Source organism: Perognathus longimembris, chromosome 14 (genome assembly GCF_023159225.1).
Source record: "Perognathus longimembris pacificus isolate PPM17 chromosome 14, ASM2315922v1, whole genome shotgun sequence".
Lineage (NCBI taxonomy): Eukaryota > Metazoa > Chordata > Mammalia > Rodentia > Heteromyidae > Perognathus > Perognathus longimembris.
The window spans coordinates 60,362,411-60,384,382 of NC_063174.1; the positions used below are offsets into that span (position 1 = coordinate 60,362,411).

Sequence of the window (21,972 nt, forward strand, 5' to 3'; positions counted from 1 at the left end):
GCCAGAGACAGTAACGGGTATATCACGACCCAGTAAAGCTTTATTTACAAGAGTAGGAGGCAGCCTGGGGTTGGAAACCTGTTTTAAGCCAGCCCTTCATTTGGGGTTGCGTTTCTTCTTCCTGTCCTCCTTGACTGGGCCAGGTGAAACCTGGAGTGGTTGGGTGACCAGCACCTCTCCAGATTTGGAGCTTAGCCTGACCATCTCAAAAACACAGACAGCCCAGCCAGAAAGGTGTCAGTGGCCAGAGAGCAAGCTGGCAGCTTGGACCCTCTTCAGCTCCCATTCTGGGCCTCTGGAAAGTTGTAAACTGCCCCCACGTTGTTGTAGTCTTCAGAAACTTGCCTGGCTGGTGAGCCTTTGGAGACCTAGTGGGAAGCTGGGGAACGCATTATTCTTTTTATGGATGCTGCTGTCTCCTGAGAAGTGGAGGTCTAATTATGAAAACCTTGTTTTCTCACAAGTACTCCCTGAGTCACCAGTTGGTTGGTCTTCACCTCTCCAGTACAAAGTTAAAGCCAGGTACCCGTGACTCATGCCTGTAATCCTAGCTACTCAGAAGGGTGAGATCTGAGGACTGTAGTTCAAAGCTAGCCTGGGCAAGAAAGTCTGTGAGACTCTTAAACTACAAATAAAGTCAGAAATGGAGCTGTGGCTCAAGTGGTAGAGCTCTAGCCTTGAGCACAAAAGCTCAGGGACCGTACCCAGGCCCAGAGTTCAAACCCCAGCATGGGATGGGCACAGAGAGAGAGAGAGAGAGAGAGAGAGAGAGAGAGAGAGAGAGAGAGAGAGAGAGAGAGACAGGAAGCAAGTAAAGAAAAATAATTATCTGCTGGCTTCCACTTCGCACTGCCCAAGGTCTGGTGCCATCCTGGTTGATAGAACTCTGTACCATACACACGGGTTACTGAGAAGCTGCACGGAATGAGTTCTTCCAGCACTAGTAACCGTTCCCAGTAAGAAGGAAACAGGTTTGAGTGAAGACCAAAAACAAAAGACCCTTCCAAAGAGCAAATTGCTGATCCTTTGTATAGAGGTAGGGAACCTTTTCTTTGCCATATTTCCATCATTCTCAAGCCAATACAAAATTATCCGAACAGGCAGACAGGCCATGGCAGCCAATGAGAAGCACACAGGTCTGTTGCATCATATACCAAATGGCTTTGAGGGCCCCTTCTGGTTCCCCACCCTTGCAGAGTACTTGAGCTTCAAGAATTTTACTTCAGAAGCACTTGTTTATTGTGTGACTACTTTGCCGTCATTTCTGTGTGCATGTAGTGTCCAGAAATACACTGAGCACCTTCACTGTGGTGATCCTAACTAGGAAATGGCTTCTTCGTACTCTTGGTGTCTTGCATGGTCACCAAAGTAACAGCCCTCTGGGAGCAGAGGGAGTTGTTTGTATAAAGTCTACACACCTTTGTGATAATTAGTCCTGCCCTTGAACCTGGGGATAATGTCTTCTCCAGAATTTTTACCTTCCAGCAAAAGCTGTCTCCTAAATTTTTTTCATTATGATAATTGTGTAAAAGAATGAAAGTGGTAAGGTTATTAGTATGTGTTTTTCAACCTAGGAAAGTGATAGAAACTCCAAAACAGTAATTTGGGGGACGTTCTACTTTTGATTCCTATGTCAAATATAATTGTTCTTTAATTCTCTGGTACTTGGTCAGTTTCAGGGAGCTTTTGTGAACACTTAACTCATCCTTATCGCTAGAGAATGCAGACTCAATTATCTGCAAGTGAAGTGTCATGATCTCTGAAACTTATTCATGTGGCAAAGAGAAAAACAAATCTAAAGCAGTATGCTAGTCAAGCAGTTTATTGCATCTAAGGGAAGAGATACATTACTTATTCTCTACCTTTTCAGAGATTTAAACTTTTTCATAATGCTTGAGGGAAATATCTTTAAAACTTTAAATTTTTGCTTTTGTGAGGCAGGGTCGTGTGAAGGAAATGTCATAGCTTAGGAATCATCCCCTAAGCTTAGTGAGCCTTGTGTGCCCGAGACTTAGTCCCGTGGTTGCTAATTCACAGTGGCTGCACGGGCAGCTGCACAGTCCCACCGGTGTTTCAGAGTATACTTACTGTTTGATGTTTACCACGCTCTTATCCTTTCTTATCAGTCTTTTAGAGTAACTTCCTTTAAGGCATGCTAGGAGATAAAACTATGACTCTCCCTGACCCTGAGAGGCAGGTGCTTCTTGGCCAAGGGTAAGGGTGAGGTCTGGGGCCACCCCACAATCAACCCCCCCCAACCCACTGAACCATGTTAGAGGTTAGAGATGAGGCATTCCCTGTGCCTAGAAATTAGGTATGAAGTGAGAATAACAATCCAGTCTCCTCTTTGGCTTTTATGAGAGTTAAATGAGGAAATAATGTATATATGGCTTAAATGGCCATCTGGAGTTTTAAGACTCTCCAAGTGTTTGTGGTGGCCATGGTGACCCCTTTTGCAGGTCAGAAGTATTACTTGGGAACCAAGCAGCTTAACCACAGTCGGTTTCATTTTCTACAGCTGTGTTACCTGTATTTGTTCATCTTGAAGCTCGTCCGTTCATCTCTCATTTCCTGGTGGCGTTGTGCCATCTGGAAGCAGTTAATATCTTCAGTATTCTAGCTCATGGTCCACATCCTGCATCCATATGAGCCTGAGCACCACCTCCACCACCTCTGTCCGAGTACTCACTAGCCTCTGTCCCATCTCTCAGTTCTGTCAAGCCCTGGATAAACTAAGAACTTGGCACTCACATAACATACATTTTACATTGAAAAACTAGAGATGTTCTTTGGGACTGATAGCATAGGTGTACTAAGTGTACAGGTGTACTAAGTGCACAGGTATATCCTTAGTACACAGGTATATGAGTATGTTCTGTGTGATCAAATTGCTTCACTTTACATGTCATTTTCTTTTTAGTATTTCCTTTTTAGTGTAGTATTTTGTTGTTCTGTTTTTTCACTGTTACTGGGCAGGTACTCCACCTGGGGTCCTCTTTTCCTTTCCCTTACGTGCAGCTATTACTGTCTGGTGTTTTAGCCAAATTATTTTCAGAAGTGTTAAATCTTACCCCATCTCTATCCTACTGAATTTCTTTTTTGAAACATTGAATCTTGCCATGTTGTCCAGACTGGTCTAAACCTCTTGGGTTAAAATCATCCTCCTGCTCAATCCCCCCAAATACTCCTCCCTCGGAGACGTACCACAGAACCCAGCCAGTGCTTATCCTGAGAACAGGTACGCTTTACTCCACTCCAGAGAGCAATCCTAATTCTTAAGTTGCTGTTTTCAGTCTTGGTGGGCTTCATTCAAAAAAAGAGAGGTAAGGGAATGTGTGCCTGTATATAGGTTTTTGTTAGATGGCTTCCGTGAGTATACAGCTAGGAATGGATTTTTCCCCCCGTTTTGTGTAGCGGGCCAGGGGCATTAAGAGATGACATTTGATGGCTATCACTTGGCAGCTGTGTACTCAGAACTCCTAGGCTGTGGGAATGCCCTTTGCACAAAATAGCACACATCAGGGCACCCAACGGCCCGTGGAATCTACAGCCACCCCTAGCAAAGAATCTGAATGAGAACTGCCTTTCTTCCCGGCTTCACCAAGATGTCACCTGCCTCGTGTGCCGTGTGGACATGTGCTGCGGGCACAGGGCAGTGGTGGGTAAAGGGCTCCTGACCAGGTGAGGCAGTGGGGTGGGGCCCAGCAAGTGGCCACTGCGTTCTCCACCACAGGCACACCTACCTGCCTCAACTAACAGCACCTTTGCCGAAGCAGGTGATGACTGGTTGTATTAAGTCTCAGCTCTGGCACACGATTTCCATTCTGTGGGATGAAATGCCAAGTTGCAAGGCCCGTCGTCGTGCACTGGAGCACGGTGGCTGTCCTGAGGGAAAGTTCCTTCTCGGCTGATTTTGCTGCCAGCTGCTGTAGCCGCGTTTCTAGGAACGTTGTCTTTTCTTTAAAGCACAAAAGGCAGACACAACAAATTGTGTTTACTAAGACTTCAATATTTGGAATTTTTTCTCAAAATATATGAAATCAAATGACCGATTCAGAAGAAACAACTGTGGCATTTTTTTGTCCATGATAAAATTTGAGTTTTCAACCAAAACAACTTATCCCAGCAAATTGAACACAGAAGGCTGTCTTGTTAATATTGCAAGAAAAGATGTATGCAAAAATGTAAAACAGTGCCATTTTTTATTCTAAAAATATTTTTTCATAAAGATGTTACTTAACATGAAATGCATCTTTTCTTTAATTTTCTAGATGTGGATATGGATATAATTCACCCAAATCAAAGTCCTTTCAGGTTGTCAGGTTTTCCACAAGACACCACAAAAATCAAAACCCTTCCCCTAGGAAATTGGTCTTGGCTGGAAGTGACTCTGACTCTGTGCACGCACGCGCTCTCTCTCTGTCTCTCTCTGTCTGTCTCTGTCTCTGTCTCTGTCTGTCTGTCTTTCTCTCTCTGTCTCTGTCTCTGTCTCTGTCTCTGTCTCTGTCTCGCTCTCTCTCAATAAAACAACAAAAACAACTTGGTGATGCCCTAGACATGTAAATGGGTTTCTCAGGCCATGCAGCCTCCAGGGAGGAACACTCCAGAACCTCCCTTTCTGCCTTAGTTAGTTTCCTTTTGTTTGTTTTTTTCAAATACTTTTTTAACCCATTTCCGTTAGTATGTGGGTAAAGCCATCTTTTTTTTTTTTTTGCCAGTTCTGGGGCCTAATAAGCACTGTCCCTGGCTTCTTTTTGCTCCAGGCTAGCACTGTTTACCACTTGAGCCACAGCACCACTTCTGGCTTTTTGTATATATGTGGTGCTGAGGAACTGAGCCCAGGGCTCCATGTATACGAGGTAAGCACTCTACCACTAGGCCATATTCTTAATTACAACTAAAACTAAAATTCTCCTTGACCTCCAAATTGTTTTCTATGTTCTCCTATATCTCAAAGTTTCTACTGTTGGAATTTCCTGTGTGTTACACCAGACCGCCTCCATCAGTATGTGTTTATTTATCTGTACAAGTATGCATTTACAGAACATATAGAGTTGGTTTTGTTTCTCCATTTTTTAGGGGGAAAAAATTGACAGAGCAGTTTCAGAAGCCAAAACCTTTTTACAAGATCTTGTTATGTGTTGATATTGCTCTCAGATAGTCGGGTGATGCTCTGAGCTGTTGCTAATAATATAATCTTGTCTGGCACTGTAAGTACATATGTGCGTAAATAATTAGTGTAGTCCCCTACACCCTTGTGGGAATTTGCTTTAAACTTTAGGTCTGGGTAAATGTCTGGGAGGAGGAGGCAAGTGTAACATCTGCCACCTGCCTGTGACTGTCCTCCAGCTGTCACCCACACTCACCTCCCACAAAGAGCACACATGCCCTGTGCTCATTTGACAGGTGTCAAAATGACAAGGCCACAGAGAAGCTTGGCCTACTTTAGAATGGAGGCTCCTTTCTGCTTCATCAAGGAGCTAGAAACATGGACTTTTATTTCCCTGTTATTCAGACTTATTTCTGAGGAGGCATTTTACTATAGAGACTGTCACTGACCCTTCTAAAAATATTTTATTATAGCCTGACAACATTGACTCCCTTTCCAAGCCCCCAGTATCACATTCCCTTCCTAAATTACCAAATCAAGTAATCCAGGTTTCAGACCACAGTATCCACAGTGAAATCACCATAGCTTCCTAAATCTCCAAAGATGTTCTGTTTGAAGATACACTGGTCAAATTCCTTATTTTCAAGGGAATTAGAAGAAAGGAACTTAGGTTGACATTGAGATGTACTTACAGTTCCTAAGGACAGGAAACAAACAGAATGTGCAGACTTTTTCTTTATTTTATCCTTACTTAAGAGAAATGCCCTGCCAATAGAGAACTTTAGCAACTGTCCAACGGGCAAGGTTGTTTTTAGAGTCTAATAAAAGCTTCAATACCCTTTTACAATAAAGCCGCAAATGGCATTATGCCAAAAAGTGGGTTTATTACTTGTAAATAGCTGTTAGGTTTATACTTTAAGACAAAGTTAAATTTATTTGTTTGTTTGTTTACTGGTCATGGGGCTTGAGCTCAGGGCCCAGATCTTGACTCTTTTGCTCAAGGCTAGTGTGCTACCACTTTGAGCCACAGCTCCACTTCCAGTTTTCTAGTGGTTCATTGGAGATGAGTCTCAAGAGCTGTTCTGCCTGGGCTGACTTTGAACCCTGATCCTCAGATCTCAGCCTCCTGAGTAAGTAGGATTGCAGGCGTGAGCCATTGGCTCCTGAATTTTTTTTATTTTATTTTATTATTATTTTTTTTTTTTGGCCAGTCCTGGGGCTTGGACTCAGGGCCTGAGCACTGTCTCTGGCTTCTTTTTTGCTCAAGGCTAGCACTCTGCCACTTGAGCCACAGCGCCACTTCTGGCCATTTTCTGTATATGTGATGCTGAGGAATCGAACCCAGGGCCTCATGTATACGAGGCAAGCACTCTTGCCACTAGGCCATATTCCCAGCCCTCCTGAATTTTTTTTTATGTAGTTTCCTCTCCTCCTACTTATTCTCCTTAAGAACTCCACTCTTACTTTGTTGCATTTTCCTGATAAGGCCTCCTGTTGTTCATGCTAGGGGTTTGTAAGGCAGATAAACTTTGTGGGAGGAGTTGCTTTTCATAATCAAATTGTACAATATCAGTATATATGAATTCTGCATTTTTTTACTTTTAAAATTTGGACATCATATAGATGTCAGCTTTAAAATACTAATCTTGAGGTTTTGCATTTAATTTTTGTGTGAGTTGGAACTACTGGTACCCAATTAAATGAATACAGATTGTCCTGTCTACCCAGATTAGAAACCATGTCCTGGGGTAGGAGTAGCGTATATATGTACGCATGTATGTTTACGTAAAGCTGATGAATATCTATTAGCAAAAGTCACTTCTGTCTTCTAGCCTTACTTAGTGTATCACAAAGCATGGGCCTTTGCTTATTTGAGCCTTTTCAGCCTTTCAATTTAAAAAAAAAAGTGGGGGAGTATTTTAAGTGAAAAGTAAGCTAAACTTGGAGCCTCTAGAACAATTTATAACGCTATACTTCACATTTAAATGTTAAAAATATATATAAAGGAAAGTTTAAGAAACATACTCAGTAAAGAGTTCTTTGGCAGGAAACAGGGGCCTTAGGGCCAAGTTAATAGCCTTAACTGTGGCATCCATAGTAACTAGACATGCTGCTAATGTCAATATTTATCCAGTTCACCCTAATGCAGTTAACAGCTTTGACCTTCAGTGCTGGAGTTTCTCTCCTCTTACTGGTACATCAAGCATCATTCATCTCTTCTGGGGTTTCTCAAAATGGCTTAAGAAAAATTCTGTAATAGTAGTTTCCTGGAAGCAATTGGGTTCCATGTTTGTGCCTCACTGTGGAGACTGGATAGACCATTATGGTCATTAGCACCCAGGAACCTTTTTCATCTTCAAAGCTCCTTGGAAGTGTTCATTAACCGTCGCCCTCCTTCCTGTGAGGTAGTAAACAGGTATTATTAGCCTCATTTTTATGGTTGTAGAAACCAGAGCAGAGAGGTATCTCAAACTTGCCTGAGGTCCCAGAGGCGCTGGTGACAGGGAGATGGCAAGCACTTGGGTTTTCTGACTCACGATTCTTGGGCTCCCACCTCTCTGGATGGGCATGGGAAGCTGCTCTTGCAGCTTCCTTTATCACGGGGATCTCTCTGTACAGCTCTTTCTGCCTCTGTCTGCAGTGGTGTACAGTGCAGAGCTGCTGAAACCAGGTTATGGTGTCATCTAGAGAAACAGGAGATGCAGATTCTAGGTCATGAAGGTAAGGCTCTTCTTTGGGGGTTTGTGGCTATGGGAAAAGTTACCTCAGCTGGGCCTTGCGTTGTCTAGCCCCATCTAATAATGCCTGGCTGTATTTTAGCCTGGTCTTGGAGTTGCTGGTGAGAAGCACAAGTAGGAAGAAGGAAAGCCTGTAACTTATCTTCCACTTGAGTAGATCACCATGTCCTGCAAGATTCGTAGTCTAGCTGTAGTTTAAACATAGCTGGCCGCAGTATTTCCATGCTGAACGTGAACTTACATTGGTAAAGATGCTTAATGAGTAATTCTTAGAATCTGACACAAAATTAGGTATCTTCTTGGCCTTGGTTTATATAGCTTTGGGTAGAACAGTAAAGTATTCTTTCTCTGAATACAGGCTCTATTTTAGCTTAGACATTTGTCTAAGGTGAAACAATAGTAAATCAGGAATGTTTCTTGATATGTACAATGAGGGGATGTTTACATTGTAGTAAAAATTGTCTCTGAACTCATGCTTTTGATTTTAATACAGCACTGCACATTTCCTTCCTCATTCCCTGCTCCAAGTGCAAGTGCCCCGAATCACTAGTGTAGCAGCCTGGCAGCCTTTGTCTGTGACAAATGAGCTGAAATCCAGACCAAAACCTCTCAGTTCATTTCAGATGGAAGGAGACCTTTATGGAATAGACCTAGTAGAGGAAAGAGAAGAAAACCAAGCTCTGCCTTTCTGCCTGCAGCGACTTGCTTCTTTAGTCACTGTCTGGAAATTACTTTAGTGGTCCTCGATCCTCATTTGGTGCTAGGATTGGTTCTGTTACAGGTGCTGCTGGTATGGGCCTGTGCCAGCTTAAGGCACAGAGGGAAGAGAGTAGGCCTCCCAGAAGACCTGCTCAATAGGTATTGGATGAAGCTCTTCAGTGGTCCCAGAATGCAGTTGGGAAGACCCTATGGGGTTGGGAAAGCATTCAACTGGCTGGGAAGAGTGTATTGTGGCAGTTGTGGCCTTGTGGTCACAGAAGTCCTAGAAAAGCCTTTAAGTAAGGAGCTAAGCAAAGCAGCATCCACTATGGCCCAATAAAACAGTGGTAGAGAGCCGTTAGTGGAGGGCAAGGTGCAGCACATTGGCAAAACTGCCACCGGTGTCACTGCATACATGGAGGCTGGGCTGAAAATGCATTTGTGTGGTTCGGTGATAAAACACACAGATAGAGAAGAAACAAAGCAAGGCCTGGGTGGGAGCGAAGGAGGAGAGAGAAAGTTTGTACTCTGTGTGTATGTCTCTGTCCATGCATATTTGAACCATGTGAATGTACTACCTTTTCAAGAAAACAAATAAATGAAAAAACTCAGATCACTAAGTGTGGGGGCCTAGAATGATTATTGAATCAGACCATTGCTATCTTTCTGGTCTTTAAAGTTAATGCTGTGACTTTTGCCAGCTGGCCAGCTAGAACCCCATATTGAACCCACCCACCCCCACCCCGCATTGTAGATTTGTACTTGGAGACTTGGCTAGTTCATTTTGCTCATCCTTCTCTTAGGGTACGCACTCTTGCTCTTCCCTACCTGACTGATCGCCCATCCCCTACATGAGCACCACGGAGCACAAGAGTGCAGGTGGCTCACACTAGATGAATTCACCAGGGCCCCATTGGTTTGGGGGTATCATTTGAAGCAGTTTTGCTGTATTTCAGACATCACTGTGTGGTCAGGCCTGTCAAAGCCAGGCTGCTGGAACCCCAGTGTTCAGTGTTGTTGTCAGCAAAGAGGGGTATTAGGACTTTTAGGAGCCCAAAGGAAATATAAAGAGGAAGTTGGAGAAGGTACCCCGGTGATATAAGAGAGGATGCCTCTGCAGAGAACTGAGTGTGAAACAGTAGACGGGAAACAAGAAGGCTGGAGGGAAAACTAACCCAAGATGAGTGAATGTTTAGAGTGGCACAGAGGGTGTGGCCAGAGTGTAACTGCACACAGAGGCCTGCTCTACTTGGTGTGCCTGCCCCTGGTAATCTATATGCTTTGCAGGTGTTCTGTGGGATTTTTCACTTTCTTCATGGCATTATTTGAAATACAAAAGTTTTTCATTTGGATGAAAACTGGTTTGCCTTTTGCCACCTATGTTTTGGGTATGTTGTGGTAGTTGTGATCACAGAAATCCTAGAAAAGGCTTTATATTAAGTAGCTAAGCAAAGCAGACCTAAGAAATATTGTAGAATCAAAGGTTTGCTCCTAAGCTTTCTGGGAGAGCTTTATAGTTTTAAGTGAACATACTAATTCCTTGATAAATTTTGATTTTGCACTACGTGTGATGTGAGATGATGTCCCACTTTCATTCTTTATCATGTGGATATTCTCTTCCCCCAGCCCCACTGGTCAAAAGAAATGTCCCCCTGCTCCCACTGATGGACTTGATGCATTTGTCAAGAATCAGTGGACCACAGAGGAGTTCCCCAGTTCTGTCCCATCTGTATCTGTCCTTATGTCTGTACCACACTGTCCTGGCTATTGCTTTGTTGTAAGCCTTAAACTCAGAAAGTGTGAGTGCTGTAACATTAAGTCTTTTTCAAGTTTGTTTTGGTCGTTTGGGTCTCTTGCATTTCCATGTGACTTTTAGAACCAGTTGTCAGTACCCTCTGTCTCTTCCTTCTATTCTATAGGCTCCCTGATCTGCCCAAGTTGATGCGAATAGACCACCTAGACTCCCTGAGAGCCAGTGCTCTGACACAGGGGAGCGCCTACCTCCTTAGAGGGCCCACTAGACACCCCCCCAAATGTTTATGTTTCTAAAATCTAGAGGCTTTGATCATTAAAAGCTTTTCGGATTTAGTATTGTATTTAATAGTCAGTGTAAAATGTTTGACATTATTAAGCTACATGGAAAACTGAAGTTCCAGGAAGTCCACCGTGTGATCCCACAGCTTCACCCACCCTCCAGAGTGCTCCTCTGTGTGAAAGGAGGGCAGGAGAAGCTGCCAGCTAGCACTCCTGTAGTTGTAGAAATTGGTTCTGCAGTACCTGCCATCTGACCACCCCAGACCCCAAGCTGGGGCAGAGCCACAGTAGAGGGACAGCACTTGTCAGCCATCACATCTTCATGGGGCAAAGGCAGCATGACCTGATTCGCCCATGCTGGTTTCTCTTGCAAAGCTGCTGTCCTTTTTGTGTTGATTCTTAAGATAGATTTGGGTCTCATCCATCTTGGCCATCAAAACAAAATGAGGTCCTATACTGTAACATCTATTTTGTTCCTGTTACCTTTTTCTGAAAAATCAGGATCTTGATTTATGAACACTAACCTTTAGTATATCAGGTCATTTTTCCAACAACAGTGCTGCTGAGCAACAGGACTTTGACTTCTCCAGAGCAAAAACAAGGCTGGTGTGTAGGTTTTCTACTGAGCTAAACTTATTCAACGTTCAGGACCGTCCTTTCTCTATTCTGCTTATTTGTTTTGTTTTTGTTGCCAGTCCTGGGGCTTGGACTCAGGGCTGAGCACTGTCCCTGGCTTCTTTGTTGCTCAAGGCTAGCACTCTGCCACTTGAGCCACAGCGCCACTTCTGGCTTTCTCTGTTTATGTGGTGCTGAGGAATCGAACCCAGGGCTTCATGTATACGAGGAGAGCACTTTACCACTAGGCCATATTCCCAGCCCCCTTTCTCTATTCTGGTTTCACTCTTTTTGGTATTCAAGTGGTTTGTGGGATTTTTTGGGGTTTTTTTGCTATGATTTTTTTTTTTTTAATGATCTTGTCAAGGCAGAAGCCAGTGCTAGTCCTTGAGATTCCTTGTGAAATGTTAATGGTGTGTGAAATCCCAAACTAAACTATCATCTTAGACCATGGATCCTAGATTTTTTACCTTGTTTATATCTAGAATTACCACATGATATGTCAAATAATCAATGTAACTTAAAAGCTTATTTCTGTTCCTTTTCTCTGAAATATCCAGAGAACTCCATAGGGACCAAAGCAAACTAGCAATTATCAGGGGCTAGAGGAGGAAGGAATTGGAAATGACATAAATAAACATGGAATGCTCTTCTAGGATAACAAAAAAGTGTTAAAACTAGAGAGGCTAAGTGTGTAGAAGATTGCCAGTGTACTGAGCACCACTGACCTGCACACTTGAAAACAGTTTGGTGTATGTTATGTGAATTTCACTTCCATTTTTAAAAATTGAATGGTACAACTGTACAGAAAGCTTGGAAGGTATAGAGAAAGCATTTTGTTTTACTGCTGTCAATTCTGGAGCTCTCTCTCACACACATAGACAATGTTCACACACAAGTGTAGTTATGCACATCAGTGCTAGTGATTTGCATCTCTGTTATCTCTGGTCAGTTGGCATTCTCCTGTGGAACAGCAAAAAAGTTTCATACTGAGCTGAGACCCAAAGAGAGTGAGTTGTTGTTTTTTTTTTTTTAATCTCACCTAACACACTTTTCACACTACAATGTTGAATGTTTTGGAGACTTCCGCAGGCTTTGTCTGAAGTTTCTCTCATTTTTCAGTCCAGATGACCCATTCTTGGTATTAGACAGAACTCTAGCTATGGATGCCAAAGGCGCCTGGTTAGCTCCACCTGTGAACCTTGAAACAGTATTTGCCTTTGCCTGCCTTCCTCCCCTCCCCACCAAGAAAAGGGAAAACGGTTACAAACACCCTGTATGATTTTCAAGTAAAGTAAGACTTTGTATGATGAGTCGAGTTATACTCTGTTAAATGTCTCCTCTCCCTGCTGCTTCCACAGTGTGCTGGTAAGAGATTGCCTCAGAGCACCAGGTGGTCTCCATAAGACGGCTGTGTGCTCAGCAGCCAACACAGCACGCAGCTAGGGAAATGGGAAGGAGACCTTGCAGAGAAAACTGCAGGCAAGGAGGAGGAGAGAGGCCAGCACGACGTGTTGAATGTGGGATGAATGGCCATAATGGGGACTTATTGTAAAAGTATTTATTCAACAGATATTTCTGAGAGCTTTTGTGTCCAGTGCCCATCGTACACTAATAAACATTATAGGCATGCAGTCTGTGTGTGTGCAACAATAGTGTCGTATGGCATACAAACAAGTGAAGTTTTCCAGAGTTCAGGCAGACGTGTTAGCTTTGTTGTGTCATGTTGTTAACTTTCTTTGTATTACACAAATGAAATATCCATAGTCATGTGTTAATAAATACGATGTGGACTGGGAATGTGGCCTAGTGGTAGAGTGCTTGCTAGCATGCATGAAGCCTTGGGTTCGATTCCTCAGCACCACATACACAGAAAATGCCGGAAGTGGCGCTGTGGTTCAAATTGTAGAGTGCTAGCCTTGAGCAAAGAGAAGCCAGGAACAGTCCCCAGGCCCTGAGATCAAGCCCCAGGACTGGCAAAATAAATAAAGCAAAATGTGAATAATGATAGAACTGCGGAGATGTGGCAAGAATCCTGAAGGAGGTGGGACCACGTGGTAGAGTACCTAATCAGCCCAAGACCCTGAGTCCAAACTCCAGTACCCAGTCTTGAAGAAAGTGGCAAACAGGTGACTGACATATGGGGTACCTGGCAGGTTCTGCCCCGTCTCAGGTTCAGGCCAAGAAGACCGCTCTGAGGATGCCTCCAGGTTTCTTCTGTGCTTACACACAGCAGACTCACCAGCCCTAGTTGTGTCTCCTGAAACAAGTTACCTCACTTGTTGAGTGATATTCTCTCTCTGTAAAGTGGGCACCATAACAGTGGCTCCCCCACTGAACCGCTGTGGGCACTGGCGGACCCTAGGAGCTGGGGGTACTTGGCCCAGAATCTGGAATGCACTCAAATCAGAAGTGTTAGCACTGACAGTGTCTAGATCTGCCTGCATCTTCCTGTCTCCAGAGTCCAGCACCAGTTCCTGAAAACTGATTATTAGCTAGGTACCAGTGCATCATGCTTATAATCCTAGCTACTTAGGAGGCTGAGGTCTGGAGGATTAATTTTAAAGCCAACCTGGATAGAAAAATCACACAAGAGGGACTGGGAATGTGGCCTAGTGGTAAAGTGCTTGCCTCGTATACATGAAGCCCTGGGTTCGATTCCTCAGCGCCACACATATAGAAAAAGCCGGAAGTGGCGCTGTGGCTCAAGTGGTAGAGTGCTAGCTTGAGCAAAAAGAAGCCAGGGACAGTGCTCAGGCCCTGAGTCCAAGCCCCAGGACTGGCAAAAGAAAAAAGAAAAGGAAATCACACAAGACTCCATCTCCACTTCAGCAGCAAAAAGAGCCAGACTGGAGGCATGGCTCCAGTCTTAGAGGACAAGCTGTGAGCAAAGAAGGCTAAGCAAGAACATGAGGCCTTGAGTTCAAGTCCCAGTACCAACACCAAAAATAAATAAGTAAAGCAAAAACTTAGAGCCAGACCTGCCACCTTCCCTGGGTCCTGCAGCATGCCTTTGGAGAAGACCTTCGAGCAGAGAGTAGAAGACATGGGACTCATCCAGGAGCAGCATCCCACCAAGATCCCACCGGTGATGATAGAGCAAGGTACAAGGGCAAGAAGCAGCTGCCTGTCCTGAACAAAACTGCTCCTGGTGCCAGACCATGTCAATGTAAGCGAGCTCATCAAGATCGTCAGAAGACGTCTTCAGCTCAACCGCAGCCAGGCCTTCTTCCTCTTGATGAATGGAGTACGAGGGCAGGGAGGACCAGGACAATTCCTGTACATGTTTACAACTCTCAGGAGACCTTCAGAACCAAGCTGTGTAAGACTAGAACAGCCAGTCTCAAGGTGTTTGGGTTTTTTTTTAACCCTAACCAAGGAAAAAAAGGGTTATTACCCATGTGATTGGCCAGTTTACCTACACAGACCCTTGGAGATATAAGCCCCCACCTAGGCAGTGAGGTTCTTGTGTATTTCATTAGAAAACTCAAGTTCCATGTGATCACTCAGCTTGGAGAACCTTGTTATTTAACCTAAGCTTTTTTTGTTTTCAGATCTTAAAAGTTTAAAAAATAAATACATCCCAATTTGCCAATAAAAAAAAAAAAGGGAAAACTAGGTGCTAGCTAGGTGCTACTCTAGAGGCTAAGATATGAGGATTGCAGTTAAAAACCAGCCTGGACAGCAAATGCTATGAGACTCTTCTTTCCAGTTAACCACAAAAACAGCTGGAAGTGAAGCTGTGACTCAAGTGGTAGTATGGGAGCATTGAGCAAAAAAGCTCAGGGACAGCACCCAGGCCCTAAGTAGGACCGGCATAAAAACAAACAAACAAACAAAAAACCCTAATTGTTGGTACAGTTGATTTTCTGGAGGGCAGCATTTACTTGGCCTACATACTGCCCTCTGGTCAAGTTGTTTTGTCTTGCCCAGGCTGCTAGGCATGGGCTCCAGGTATCAATGAACATAACCGTCTGCTGTCTGACCAGGTGTGGGCCAGCAGGTCCTGGGCACTGCTGTCCACCAGGCTGGTGCTCTGTTTTTTGAGTAAGCAAGGAGCTTCTCAGCCAGCCTGCTAGTGGGAAATCTTGCCCACCATGTCGTGACCAGCTTGGTCTGGTAGGCACTGTGAGAGGATCACACTGCTCATCCTCTGATTCAGTAGGTACCCAGAAGCTGCTGTCATGAGCAGTGTTCTTCACTGCTCATGTGTTGCTGCTCTGGTCATCCCCATATCTGCCAACCCTCCATACAGCCCGGCAAGGGATAGCCTTCATCAGGCTCCTTTGGCAAGACCGTGGGGGAGCACCTACATTTGAGTTTCACCTCTCCAGATAGTGGCCACTCAAAAAAAAAAAAATCTATTCCAGACTGTTTTCTCCCAAAATTGTGATGAGAATCAGGCAACATGTTTGTTAAGCACTGTGTAAAATATCAAAGTTCTATTTTTTAAAATTACCTCAGTTTCCTCTCTGCCATGGCTTAGGGACTTTACTTTCCTATTATCTTTATTTAATTGCAAATCTTAAATGGTCTGCTTTCTGCTTGGCCTAGTTGGCCCAGGAGAGATCATACGTTGAGTGCAGAATCCCCCTGAAAATTCCAGCAGGTGCTATGCGATGCTTGGACCGGGAGCCCTGTCTGCAGAGGAAGAGACCTTCCTTGGGCCTTTTGCTTTCGCTATGTGTGTGACATCAATGTTGAGTACCAGTGTCCAGAGAAAACAGTCTTCCAAGCTATCCACAAAGTTATCTCAAAACTAGAGCTAAAGAGCCAGGCACTGGTAACTCACACCTGTAATCCTAGCTGCTCAGGAGACTGAGATCTGAGGATTGAAGTTCAAGCTAACCCAGGCAGGAAAGTCCATGAGACTCTTACCTCCAACTAATCTCAGAAAACTAGAAATGGCTCTGTGGCTCAAGTGTTAGAATGCTAACCTTGAGAAAAAGGAACACAAGGACAGCACTCAAGCCCAGAGTTTGAGCCCCAGAACTGGCAAACACACACACACACACACACACACACACACACACACACACACACACACACAACAACAATGACAAAAAAACTAGAGCTAAAGAAAGGTGTAGTGCTGGGTGTTAGTGGCTCAGACCTGTTATCCTAGCTATTTAAGAGGCTGAAATCTGAGGATCATGATTAGAAGCCAGCTTGGGCAGGAAAGTCCATGAGACTCTTACCTCCAATTAACCACCAAAAAAACAGAAGTAGAGTTGTGTCCCAAGTAGTAGAATGCTAGCCATGAGCAAAAAAAGCTCAATGGTAGCACCCAGGTCCTGAGTTCAAGCCCCAGGACCAGCACAAAAATAGAGAAGGAAAAAAAATGAGTATGAATGGAGCGGTGTGTACTACATGCTGGGAAATAGGACTCTGTCCTATCACATCACTGCTGTCCTGTCCTGAGGTGATCTTGCCAAAAGCTAAGAGAATGAGTCCTTGAACCTTGCGCTTTTTCTTTGTCATCTGGAGCCTTGTGGACATATGATAATGGAGCCACACTAAACCCCAGGGCCTGGCAGGACTGGAGAGGAGTCCTGCTTGTAGGAGTGTGCTCAGTGCACTCACTGTAAGGAGGGCTATGCTGCCTCTGTCTTTAGGGGCTTGAGGATTCTGATTCCAGTCCTGCTAACTGCCTCACTGCCTAGACCTAGGGGGTTGGACTTGAACATTGGACCATATTTTCCCTGCTCTGCCAGGACCATCTAAGAAGCGGGGAACAGTGGTGCATGTCAGGGTCTGGGAATGTGAGGCGGCGTGTCTCTCAGTAGAGCATCCGTCAGTGGAGCACTGGCAAGTAAGCGGCACCTAGGAACTGGCATAGTCTAGATTCCACAGTGGCTCTCGCCTGGGGACACATTTTACAGTTGGCTGAGTGTTCTAGAGAATTAAGAAGGATCATTGGTGATTCTGGTGTTTGTTTGGTGAGGGATCATCAGGCTAGACGTAAAGAAAAGACAAGATCCCAAATACTGGATGGCTGGTTCCTTCCTACTTCCTGCCTGGTGTCAAGGACACATGAGGAAGGCAGCCAGGTTTTCACTGAGTAGGAGTCTTAGAGGGAATGCTTTGTTGAGGCTCTGGGGGGCCTCGAGAAACAGACATGGCCCGGGAGGCCGGGAGGGACGGGGGCCGGGAGGAAGGCTCCTGACGCGCTCCGGCGCCGTGCGGAGCCCGCAGCCCTTTTCTCACTGACAGGCTCTGAAGCCGCCCTGCCTGCACTCTGGCACCGGCTCTGTCGCTTCTGAGCCGTGCCACCTCCCTCTCTTCAGATCCTGGCTCTCGTCTGTGCAAGGGAGGAGGTGGCAACCCCTCAGTGTGCGGTGAGGTCAGCACTTAGAAAAGTCTCAGCATTGCCTAGCACGTAGAAAACACAAAAAAATGGTGAGCTACCATTGTTCTTTAAAAAGGAGTGAAGATGAAAACAATATGAACCGTTAGACACAATAGGAGAATTAAATGGGAAATTAAGTATTAAAAAATTATTTAGGAAATTTTACAAGCAGTAGTAAATCTGTAAAAATTTAAACTGCCCAGGAGCTGAAACGCTCTCATAACTAAGGCTGTCCTGCCCGGGCCTTTGCCCTGAGCTGTGACTGAATGCATGGGCTGGACGGTCCCTGGCCCTGGCTGGTGCTGCCAAGGGGAGGGAGGGAGAGGCAGCCCAGGCCCAGGCAGCTTCAGACCCTGCACAAGGCCGGCTTCCCTTCCTCTCCCTTCACTCGCTTCTTTTTCTACCAACCTTAGACCAAAGTCGTAGCTAATGCTCATTTCTGTGGTTGTTATAAACAAGTCACTCATTACTTAAGAAATGTCTACCTCCTTCCAGGAGATCTGAAGATAGTTATTCAGACAGCTGTTTAGATAAATAGTCACATCTCAATGGACAATGTCTGGTGCGTTGCATGCTTTTTCTTAGGCGAGCAGAGCTTAATTATTCCCATAATTTAAAAAGTTACATTTACTTTTATATTTATACAAATAAATATTATTCTTATAACTTCAGCTTTAAATCCTAAAATGAGGTGGATAATATAAAATATGTTAAGAAGAAATAGAGACTAAATGTGTGTTAGATGCAAAGAAAAGCAGGAGTCATTGGCATTAATACTGAATTCAAGACAGGAGTGTTAAGTGGGGTAGAATTATTTCCATCATGCTGAAGGATGGAAGAACTGTGGTAAACTGACATGGTCCAACTAATTAATGTTAAAACACATAAAGCAAACTCGATCATTCCAGGGGCATTATGAAAGGCTCCCTGACAGATCTCATTATTGCTGTGAACTAGTAGAGACTTGAAGTTTGATGGCTGTAAAACAAGGGCTCACGAGTGTAAGTTTTTGGATTTAATATATAATAGTTAACAGAAAAACCACTGTGGTGTCTGGGAAATTGAAAAGGACAGAAGCTGTATTCCCTCATCATAATGCAGCAGCAGTAGCAATAAGTAGATCGATGGAAGCGGGCCCCCCCAGCAGGCCCTGGGCAGGGAGCTGCTGGGTCCTTGTCATTCACCTTTCTGTCCTTGTTCTTTCTAAGGGCATCTGAAGTAGCCCTAGTCATACTTTTAGACACACCCTTCGGGTTGGGGGTGTTAGGGTATTTTTTCGCCCCTGATGCTATTTTGCTACTTTTATTAATATTTTGCTTGCCTTTCCTACTCAAGTAAAACTTCCACAACAGCATAAACAGGAACTATATGTTTGCTGTAAGGCTTTATCTTTGACATCTGGAATACTGACATTCCGTAGACTTGGAACAAATACTGTATTTTTTTTTTTTTTGCCAGTCCTGGGCCTTGAACTCAGGGCCTGAGCACTATCCCTGGCTTCTTTTTGCTCAAGGCTAGCACTCTACCACTTGAGCCACAGCGCCACTTCTGGCCTTTTCTGTTTATGTGGTGCTGAGGAATCGAACTCAGGGCTTCATGCAACCTAGGCACTCATTTTACATGCTAGGCATGCACTCTATTGCTAAGCCACATTCCCAGCCCAAATATTGTATTATTAAATAAGTAACAGCTAACATTAGTGGATATATGGCGAGCACTATTCTAAACACGTTACATTAATTGTCACACTTATTCCTATGGACCCCTGTGGAGAAGAGTAGAGAACTGAGAATTGAGCCCATGCATCTGGCTTAGGCGTGTGCCTCCAAATGGACGAAACACTATAAAGAAGGTAATGGCTTACAGAGTTAAAACATGGATTGTGGGCTGGGGATATGGTCTAGTGGTAAAGTACTTGCCTTGTATACATGAAGCCCTGGGTTCGATTCCTCAGCACCACATATATAGAAAAAGCCGGAAATGGCGCTGTGGCTCAAGTGGCAGCGTGCTAGCCTTGAGCAAAAAGAAGCCAGGAACAGTGCTCAGGCCCTGAGTCCAAGGCCTGGGACTGGCAAACAAACAAACATGAATTGTTACTAAAGATCAAACTACTTCAACTCTAAGATGGAAAAGGACCCAAAACAATCAAAGAATTACTGTATTCGTTAAAGATAGACACAGACATGAACATCTTAGGAAAGTAAAAATAAATGACTGACTATGAAACCAAAGAATTACTTTTAGAAGTAAGGTTGGCCCAGGGAGTGAGGCCAAGAAGGAAGAGATGGATAAACGTCCAGCTAACTTAGTGGAAAAAAAAGAAGCAAAAATGTGCAATAAGACTTAATGGGTCAAAGGAAAAAAATCAGAATATTTCAATTAACATAAACCTGATAAAATTCAAGAAGCATTCCTTTTTTGTGGCATTTTTTAACATTTTGAAAATAATTGCCATTATGGGAAAGTTGCAAGAGTGGTATAAATGTTTTATCAAGGTTTTGCTCGTTTGTCTCCATTTTGTGCATCTCCAGCACTTACTTCCTCAGGAACACACTAGGTCATAAACAGCATGACGATCCTACCAGACCCTCCCTATGTTCAGGGCTTTGGTCTCATTTTGTCTCCCTTACCCAGCCTTTTCAGAAGAAAAGGCTACCTTTGACGCCCTGTTCTAGAACGGGCAGGAGGCCACCCAGAGGCAGGGTCCATCTGTGTTGATTGCTCTTGGGGTTTTTTACAAGCTTGTTGATGCCTATAAACAGGTGTTTTTTTTCCTGAGGCTAGCTTGCTCCCCTGTGGGAAGAATGGTTGTCAGTAATGACTGCCAGTCCCAGAAGTCAAAGCCCTCCTGGTACAGAAAGCCCTCACTGTGTGATCACACTGGCCAGGTAGCCCTGAAGAAGGCTCTGGAATAATTCTGCCCAGTCCTCATCCTGTTGCTCACCTGCACCCCCACTCCACCTGGGCTTGCTAGCTATGCTCAACCTTCCCCAAGCCTCACCAGATGCCTAACCTCAAAACCTATTTTTCCCAGGATGTTAGCAATAAAATGCTAAGAAAGAGTTTGGCTTAAAGACAGTGATCGGCTATACACTAGGAGAGATTTTGTTTATAGGTATAAGCCCTTAGGTTTTTATGTGCAATATCTAATAAGCTATTTGCCTGGATTTACACCGTCGTTTCCCCTTCTATTCAGAGCCCTGTTGTATTTTCTTCCCCTAGTCTGCAAGTTCCTGAAGGGGTGCTCCTCCACAGTGTTAGAGGCCTGGGAAGCCAGGAAGAGCCCTGCTTTCCAGAAATAGAGACTAAGACTCAGGTCACTCTGGTCCCACTTAGCCAGCAGCCCTATTCTGCCCACTATTGTGTAGCTTTTATTTCTCTTCTTACCCATGTGAGTGTCTAGCACCTCCTCCCCCCCCCCAAAAAAAAAACTGAAAAAGAAACAATTAGCAAACTCTGCCATAATCCTCTATAAACCTATTAGGCTTTAAGGATTTTTTTCCCATCCAAATCTGTCTGTGTTATAACACGAGATGTTCATGATCTCACCAGAGAGATTGGCTCCCTATGACCTGTTGGCATGTTGTAATAATTGGTTTGGGGTTTATTCAACCTCTTTAAACCAACCGCTGGGCTGCCCTGTTCTAAGAACAAGCACAGCAAGGCTCTGACGCTGGGCTCTGTTTGTAGGACAGGCACATAATTGTGTTATGCAGAACTAGACACCAGCCAACTGAGATTCTGCCTCTTCCTGGGTACAGATTTAGTGCAGTATGTTAGAGGCCTGCTAGGAAATGCCTGCAGAGGGTAAAAAAATAATGTTGCTTCGCTTGCAGACCTTCTAAAGGATTGGAGAATCACAGGACTGAGTGGTAGAGACTAGGGAGTCGTGTAAGCACAGGCTTAACAAAAACAAAACCACTGTTTACTGGGGGTTGCATGGGCATGGCGCCGCAACCCCAGGAGTATGGTATTCCTACTTTCCAGCTGAGGAAACTGAAACCTAAAGAGATCAAAATGTTTTGCCTAAGGTAACTGAGGTTGTCAGGGGGATGCTAGGATTCTAACCCAGATATTCCTGCCTTTCAAGCTTTTTGAGACAGAATCTCACTATGTAGCCCAGGCTAGCCTATAACTTTTGGTCTTTTGCCTCCCGCTCCTGAGTGCTGGAATTACACACCTGGACCACCATGCTCAGCTCTACCCAAAGTCTTCATGCTTTTGTGCTACTCCTGCCTTAGGTCTAGAGGCTTGGCGAGGATTTCCTCAACCGAGGATATAGAGTCAGGAATGGATGACCCACTGTGCCCTGAGAGGCCAGGAACGTAAACTGTTTCACTACAGCTGTGTAGAATTCAGAGGATTAGATACGAGGTTCCCCAAAGGTAGCACCATGGGGTGATTAGGTCCACGTGTGTGCCTGAAGA

General features: G+C 44.4%; 1 protein-coding gene across 8 annotated transcripts in view; it reads left to right on the forward strand.

Annotated features, from left to right (window-relative positions):
• The window catches only part of Ppp2r5c (protein phosphatase 2 regulatory subunit B'gamma), a 134,132-nt gene that overhangs the window by 43,019 nt on the left and 69,141 nt on the right, over positions 1-21,972 (forward strand). The gene's annotated exons all lie outside the window — the stretch shown is intronic.